Source organism: Dromiciops gliroides, chromosome 2 (genome assembly GCF_019393635.1).
Source record: "Dromiciops gliroides isolate mDroGli1 chromosome 2, mDroGli1.pri, whole genome shotgun sequence".
In the NCBI taxonomy this organism is placed as follows: Eukaryota; Metazoa; Chordata; class Mammalia; order Microbiotheria; family Microbiotheriidae; genus Dromiciops; species Dromiciops gliroides.
This window is the reverse complement of record NC_057862.1, coordinates 560,098,293-560,107,169: the sequence shown is the minus strand read 5'-3', so window position 1 is coordinate 560,107,169 and position 8,877 is coordinate 560,098,293. Positions and strand designations below refer to the sequence as shown.

Sequence of the window (8,877 nt, the reverse complement as noted above, 5' to 3'; positions counted from 1 at the left end):
AGCTTATTTTAAAAGCACAACCGCTTATGTCAGTTCAATCCAAACAGATAAACATGGGTTTTTTGTTTCTTTATTCTCTGTGATACTCGATAACCAGACTTTTATTTTTTTTCTTTTCAACCAGATTTAAAATTTTTTAGTAGATTCTATTGATATCTTTTTTTACATCTCCTAGACTTCCTGTATACATTCCCTCCTCATCCCAAAGATCCATTCTATATATTTTTTTACAGAATTATTTTTATTTGCTTTTATTTTCACACGTTAAAAAATGAAACACAACATACAAATGGCTGTCCATAGCAAATTACACATGGGTCCATTCAGACTTGCTCTTAAAGTGCTGCCAACAATATAAAGGCTGCCTATGAAGACAGCTATTAATCACATAGCCAATGTATTGATTTCAGTATAGTAGCATGCCATCCTCAGAATCAAAGGTTTAAATCCTCTCTGTTCTTAAATTAAATTAGATGGTGTCAGTGTCCATATTCACATCCTTGAAGTGTATTGATCCTGAGCAGTTCCAATGTGAATCTAAGCCACCTCAATGATTAGGGTCTTAGTCGCAGGTCTGACAAGGAAGGTCTGTGTGACAGTTGCCTGGCTTCGAGGAAGTTCTGTGGTTTTTTTTTTACATTTTTATTTATAGTTTTGAATTCCAATCTTTATCCCTTCTTCCCTCCCTCCCCTCCCTCCTCCCTGAGGCGGTAAGCAGATATAGGTTTCACATGTATGATTATGTAAAATATTAACATATTAGTTATTTTGCATAAGAAAACTTGAATAAAAGAAAAAAATGAAAGTGAAAAATAGCATGCTTCAGTTGGTATTCCATAAATATTACTTCTTTCTTTGGAGGTGGACAGTATGTTTCATCAGCAGTCCTTTGGGATTGTCTTAGATCATTGTATTGTTGAGAATAATTACATTTTTCACAAGTTCTTCATCAAATAGTATTGTTGTTTCTGTGCACAATGTTCTCTTACTTCTGCTCTCTTCACTACACGTCAGTTCATACAAGTCTTTCCAGGCCTTTCTGAAATCATCCTGCTTGTTATTTCATTTCCATTTTTTTCACTATTTGCTGAGCATCACATAGTCAGACAACTGCTAAAAAGGTTAAGCCAAGTAATTGCAGGTGTTCTTTTCACCATCAACATGCTCCAAGTATTCTTTCTCAATGAGTGCCATTTTCTTTCTTTCTTTCTTTCTTTCTTTCTTTCTTTCTTTCTTTCTTTCTTTCTTTCTTTCTTTCTTTCTTTCTTTCTTTCTTTCTTTCTTTCTTTCTTTCTTTCTTTCTTTCTTTCTTTCTTTCTTCCCTTCTTCCCTTCTTCCCTTCTTCCCTTCTTCCCTTCTTCCCTTCTTCCCTTCTTCCCTTCTTCCCTTCTTCCCTTCTTCCCTTCTTCCCTTCTTCCCTTCTTCCCTTCTTCCCTTCCTTCCTTCCTTCCTTCCTTCCTTCCTTCCTTCCTTCCTTCCTTCCTTCCTTCCTTCCTTCCTTCCTTCCTTCCTTCCTTCCTTCCATTTCTTCAGGGCAATGAGGGTTAAGTGACTTGCCCAGGGTCACACAGTTAGTAAGTGTCAAGTGTCCAAAGCTGTGAGTGAGATTTTTCTCCACCCCTTAGATATAAGTGATTTAGCTATGGTAATAATCAGTTTATAGGACTACAAAACTGTGATTTAACATGTTTAGGTATCTTTACTAGCTCAAGCAAATAATAATGGAGTAAGTGAGACAGTTGTTAATAGATCTTATATATATGCTATATTGTAATATGGTTCTGAAACCATTTTAACTGAAACCATCAGTTAAATCCACTGTGGTTAGGTATCCACCAATCAGATTAAAGGTCAAATATTAAAAACAGTAACCCCTGAGTTAGAACTGACCAATCATAACTTGAGGAAAGCCATCTAATGGAAGTTGAATCTTTTTTTCCCCTCAGGGCAATGGGGGTTAAGTGACTTGCCCAGGGTCACACAGCTAGTAAGTGTCAAGTGTCTGAAGCTGGATTTGAACTCAGGTCCTCCTGAATCCAGGGCTGGTGCTTTATCCACTGCACCACCTAGATGCCCCTAATGAATTTCTTAATTACTGGCACCCAGGTTTGAATCTTGAGGACTTCTACAAGCTATTGCTGGTATTTTAGGACCTTGCTCATTTTCGTAATCTGCACCATAGCAGCCTGAACCAGCAGTTTCTGATCTTCCTCTATATTTTTGTGTGGTTTCTTTTCTCTTGTTTCTGTTCTGTCTCCATTGGCACATTGATGTTAACCCTCAATTTATTATTTTTATAACCGAGGAATAATTGTATTAGGTATCTGGCTTCAATTCTACTTAATCAACATTTGCATTTTCATCTTCCAAAACCAATAATTTTGACTTCAATAAAACCTGTAGAACCTATTTTTATTTGAATGCTTTCTGTTAACTGCCGTACAATGTAGGCATATTTTTGGTGCATTGCAATAGGATTGCCATTTCGAATGTAGATACCTATAAGTTGTATCTGTTTTTAAAACAGTTGGTTACCAATTCCCACTTAGATAACTGATACAACCAAGTGAATTTTCTGCCACTATGGCAATTAGCATGAAAGCTAGTGAAACGCTGATAACAACTTTCCAACTCAGAAGGCAGGGCAAATGTATAAGACTGCTGAAAGGGCCAGGATCCAGAACTTAGAACTTGAATACTGAAATCCAAGACCAGGGGTTCTGAATTTGTGAGGTGCGTTTCAAACTGTCCTTTCAAGTCTTTGCTCACACCAGTGTCTTGAAACATCTGCTGAAGCCTGGACATGTATTCAAAACCACAAACTTGCTTCAGTTTAGAGATCATGCTGGCCGTAAAGCATCATCACTTGCACTGTTCTGGTGCACAAGCCTTTTGGCCAACATTTTAGCGGATTATTTCTGAAATACATCTTTATCCTCAGTGTACTTGAAGACAACCATCACTTGATTAAACGTATCTTCTAGTTCTGCTTCTTCTGGGTTTTTGGATCTTTTCTTCAATAAGGAATTATAGTATTGGGCCAACAATTTGAGATTTACTTGATGACTGAGCCATTTGGGTTACTGCATTGCTATTTATAAATGGACCACAGACTTTATCAAGTGCAGCCAGAAAGTCAGCATCATTGTTGAATGCTGACTTTACTAGTGCATTAGATTTCTTTTTTAAAAAATAAAAGTATTTTATTATTTTCCAGTTACCTGTAAAGGTAGTTTTCAGCATTTATTTTCATAGGATTTTTAGTTCCCAATTTTTTTCCCACCTTCCCTTCCCTCCCTTCCCTCCCTCTTCCCCAAGACAGAAAGCAATCTGATATACTTTATATATGTACAATCACATTAAACATATTTCTGCATTAGTCACATTGTGAAAGAAGAATCAGAGCACAAGGGAAAAACCTCATAAAAGAAAGAAGAAAAAAAATGGTCCAAAAGTAGAAATAGTATGGTTCAATCTGCATTCAGAATCCACAGTTCTTTTTTCTGGATATTGAGAACATTTTCTACCATGAATTCTTTGAAATTGTTTTGTATCATTGCACTGCTGAGAAGAGCCAAGTCTATCACTATTGTTCATCACACAATGTTGCTGTTACCCTGTACAATGTTTTCCTGGTTCTGCTCCTCTCAGTCAGCATCAGCTCATGTAAACCCTTCCAGGTTTCTCTGAACTCATCGTTTCCTACAGCACAATAGTATTCCATTACATTCAGATTGTGAGAAAATTATTAATAATAGGGGTTGCTGAGAGAGCCAGGCCTGACCTTTCTTAAGGTCACCCCAGAGTCAGGAAGTTACCTCACTCAAAACCACACCTACCTGAAAGCCTTGTTCCCACCAGAGGATCTATTCTCTGACCTCAGCATGACTGTGCATCCAATGAACCAATAGATTTGAGTGATGCTAGCCAATTGGTTTTGAACAATGTTTATGGGTGGGTTCTGTTCCTGCCCTCAGCAAGCTTGCAGAGACACTCACTCTCTTTGCTGAGGGAACTGGGTGAGAGCAGACTCAGCCCTCTAGGGTTCCCCATTTTCTTTCTTCTCTCTTCTATTTCCTAGCTAGGCTTTTCTATCCTTCAGAGCCATGCCCGCTCTCTTTACTAATATTTAATGTACTTTAATAAATGCTTAATGCCCCCAAATTGGTGCAGTAGCCTCTAATTTCTAAGTAACAAATATATAGAAACCCCAGCTAATTTCTCTACACTTGGGACAATAATAGGGTCACCACATATAGTTTTACTCGCTACAATATACCACAACTTGTTGAGCCATTCCCCAATTGATGGGCATTCCCTTGATTTCCAATTCTTTGCTACCACAAAGAGAGCTGCTATAAATATTTTTGTGTATGTGGGCCCTTTTCCCTTCTCTATGATCTCTTTGGGATACAGACTTGGCAGTGGTACCACTGGGTCAAAAGGTATGAACAGTACCATAGCCCTTTGGGCATAGTTCCAAATTGCTCTCCAGAATGGTTGGATCAGATCAAAGCTCCACCAACAAGGCAATGGTGTTTCAGTTTTTCCACAGCTTCTCCAACATTTATTATTTTCCTTTTTTTGTCATATTAGCCAATCTGATAGGAGTCAGGTGGCACCTCAGAGTTGTTTTAATTTGCATTTCTCTAATTAATAGTGACTTGGAGCATTTTTTCATGTGGCAATAGATAGCTTTGATTTCTTCATCAGAAAACTGCCTGTTCCTATCCTTTGACCATTTCTCAATTGGGGAATGACTTACATTCTTATAAATTTGATTTAGTTCCCTGCATATTTTAGAAATTAGCCCTTTATCATAAATACTGGCTATAAAAATACAAATTTCCCAGGTTAACTGAAGAGGAAATAAAATCCTTAAATGGGCCCATTTTAGAAAAAGAAATTGAACAAGCCATCAATGAACTCCCTAAGAAAAAAATCTCCAGGGCCAGATGAGTTTACAAGTGAATTCTACCAAACATTTAAAGAACAATTAATTCCAGTACTATACAAACTATTTGGAAAAATAGGTGGAGAAGGAGTTCTACCAAATTCATTTTATGACACAAATATGGTGTTGATACCTAAACTAGGCAGAGCCAAAACAGAGAAAGAAAATTACAGAACAATTTCCCTAATGAATATTGATGCAAAAATCGTAAATAAAACATCAGCAAGGAGATTACTGCAAGTGATCACCAGGATAATACACTATGACCATGTGGGATTTATACCAGGAATGCAAGTCTGGTTCAACATCAGGAAAACTATCAACATAGTCAACCACATCAATAATAAAACTAACCAAAATCATGATTATCTTAACAGATGCAGAGAAAGTTTTTGACAAAATACAGCACTCATTCCTATTAAAAACACTAGAGAGCATAGGAATACATGGAGCTTTCCTTAAAATAAGCACTATCTACCTAAAACCATCAGCAAACATTATATGTAATGGGGATAAGTTAGAGGCATCCCCAATAAGATCTCAGGTGAAACAGGGATGTCCATTATCACCTCTATTATTTAATATTGTACTAGAAATGTTAGCTCTAGTGATAAGGGAAGAAAAAGGAGTTAAAGGAATCAGAATAGGCAAAAAGGAATCATAACTTTCACTCTCTGAAGATGATATGATGGTGTACTTAGAGAATTCTAAAGAATCTACTAAAAAACTACTTGAAACGGGAGCAGCTAGGTGGCACAGTGGGTAAAGCATTGGCCCTGGATTCAGGAGGACCTGAGTTCAAATCCAGCCTTAGATACTTGACACTTACTAGCTGTATGACCCTGGGAAAGCCACTTAACCCTCATTGCCTCACCAAGAAAACAAAACAAAACAAAAAAACCTATTTGAAACAATTAACGACTTTAGGCAAAATTGCAGGATATAAAATAAACCCACATAAATCATCAGTACTTCTATATATGACCAACAAAGTTCAGCAGCAAGAGATAGAAAGAGAAATTCCATTTAAAGTAACAGTAGCCAATATAAAATAGCTGGGAGGCTACCTGCCAAGACAAACCCAGGAACTCTATGAACACAATTACAAAACACTTTTCACACAAATAAAATCAGATCTATACAATTGAAAAAAATATCAATTGCTCATGGATAGGCTAAGTTAATATAATAAAAATGATAATTCTACCTAAATTAATATACTTATTCAGTGCCATACCAATCAGACTACCTAAAATTATTTTATAGAGTTAGAAAAAAATAATAACAAAATTCATCTGGAAGAACAAAAAGTCAAGAATATCAAGGGAACTAATGAAAAATGCACAGGAAGGTGGGTTAGCCATAACAATTCTGAAACTATACTAAAAAGTGCTAGTGATCAAAACTATTTGGTATTGGTTAAGAAATAGCATGGTGGATCAATGGAATAGGTTAGGCACAGGAGACACAGTAGTACATGACTATAGTAATCTACTGTTTGATAAATCCAAAGACCCCAGCTTCTGGGATAGGAACTCGGTATTTGACAAAAATTGCTGGGAAAACTGGAAGATAGTATGACTGAAACTAGGCATAGACCAACATCTTACACCATATACCAAAATAAGGTCAAAATGGGTAGAAGATTTAGACATAAAGGGTGATACCATAGATAAATTAGAAGGAGTAATTTACCTCTCAGATCTATGGAGAGGAAAACAATTTATGTCCAAACAAGAGATAAAGAATATTATGAAATACAAGATGGATGACTTTGATTACATTAAATTAAAAAGCTTTTGTACAAACAGAAGCAATGTAGTCAAAATTAGAAGGGAGGCAGAAAGCTGGCTCATTATATTTCTTATAAACATCCACCACTGTCTATAATACATTTTGGGTTCTTTTAAAGCAGCTTCTCTACATTTTAAAATTGCAGCTAGGCCCTGATAATGAATATGTGTTTCCAGAAGTTTTTTCACTTCTCCAAGGCCATCTTGAATTAGAGATACAGGATTATACATGTGTCCCAAATTTTCATTTTTGTCAGTATCTGATATATCCTGAAATTCCATGTGGAAAATCTCCAAGTGTTTTTCAATGAGCACTTGCTTACATTTCTGTACTAAGGCATCCTGTGTGCCCTCATGAAGGTAAACCTGAACTTGCTGCTGCTCCTTGAGTAGATGAGCCTCCACCTTTTTCACGTACTCTGTAACTGGATTCTGCACCAAAAATTCAGTGCTCTCTCTTGTATTAAACCTCTCTGTGTCGGCCAAGAATTGTGATTCAAAGGATTCTTTATATACTGTAAGTAGAGGTTCTTTGGCAAGTGTATCATCTTCTTTAAGCCAAGGTTCCACATATGACTGTACAACTCTACTAATCAGTCTTAAATTGATGGTTTTTGCCATTTCCTTCCTTTTCTATCATTTTCAAAACAGCATTTCTTACTTGTTTACTTAATGGCCTGAACAGACAGTTTCTCCAAGTCACCAATGTAAGTGAATAGATTTCATATATTCCTTTTTGTCTTTCATCACAATCACCCCAAACCTAATGTCGATTGAGGTAGGCACAAATCCCATTCAGCACTTTGCTCGAAAATCAATAATTTTCCCTTTGTTGACTGTAGAATTTCAGTAGACTCTCATCCATCAAATCTTCTCCATTCTTAAGGTTTGTCAAATAGTTCTTCAGAAATTCTTTTAGATGTTTCTATAATTCCAAACAAATAAGCTGAACTTGACTCCTCCATTTCTGCAAAGGAGGTGGAGAGAAGTCGTCTCATATCTTCTTTGGGGCCAAGCTCTTCTTCCTAATTTGGCAACCTCCAAATTAGACTCTTTTATGGTTATCCTATCCAATTGTATTGATGTAGTAATTGTGTATGCTCTTTTTCAGTTGTTTTAATACTGAGTTGATAGTAATGTATCACTTTCACAGACCTCAAGGAGTATTTATTAAACTTTTGCCATATGCCAGGTGTTGTGCTCAGTATGAGAGTTATAAAGAAAGGCAAACAAACAAACAAACAAAACAAAACAAGAAACTCTCCCTGCATTTAAGGATCTCACAGTCTAATAGGGAGACAACATGCAAAAAACTATGTGTGAGGAGGATATGTACAGTGTAAACTAGAGATAGTCAACAGAAGGAAGGCAAAATTAAGGATTGGGATAGGATGTTTTTTTTTTTTTTAATTGGTTTTCATTTCTAGATTCTCTCTTTTCCTTTACTCCTTCCCCTACTCACTGAAAAGACAAAAATACAACACCCATTATACATTTGAAGTCATGCAAAACATATTTCTGTATTATCCATGTTCCAAGTAGGGAAAAAGCAATAAGGATAAAAGAAAAAATATGCTTCTTTCTACAATCTGATTCCATCATTTCTCTCTCTGGAAGTGGAGAGTGTTTTTTCATTATGAGTCTTTCGGACTTGTGGTTCATTGTATTGATCAGAGTTACTAATCTTACAATTACAATTACAATCACGATTGATTATCTTTACAACATTGCTGTTATTGTGTAACTTGTTCTCCTAATTCTGATCACTTTACTTAGCATCAGTTCATATCAATCTTCCCAGGTTTTTCTGAAACCATCCCCACCATCATTTCTTTCAGCACAATAGTGTTCTATCATCTTTATATACTACAACTTGTTCAGCCATTCCCTAATTCATGGGGATCCCTTTGGTTTCTAGTTCTTTGCCACTACAAAAAGATGTTATAAATATTTTTGTATATATGTGTCATTTTCCCTGTTTTATTATGGGGTGTGTGTGTGTGTGTGTTTTTGAAGGGCAATTCTTGTCCCTGATTTCATCTGTAGAGTTCATTTTAATTTAGACCACCTTCAAGTCATGTCAACCAATGGAATTGAATGATGCTTTGGTCAATGTATCTACCTCTATTG

At 36.2% G+C, this 8,877-nt stretch overlaps 1 pseudogene; it reads right to left on the bottom strand.

The window, feature by feature from the left end:
• Positions 1-1,122: 1,122 nt before the first annotated feature.
• On the bottom strand, positions 1,123-7,368 carry LOC122739305 (annotated as a pseudogene).
• Positions 7,369-8,877: the final 1,509 nt, after the last annotated feature.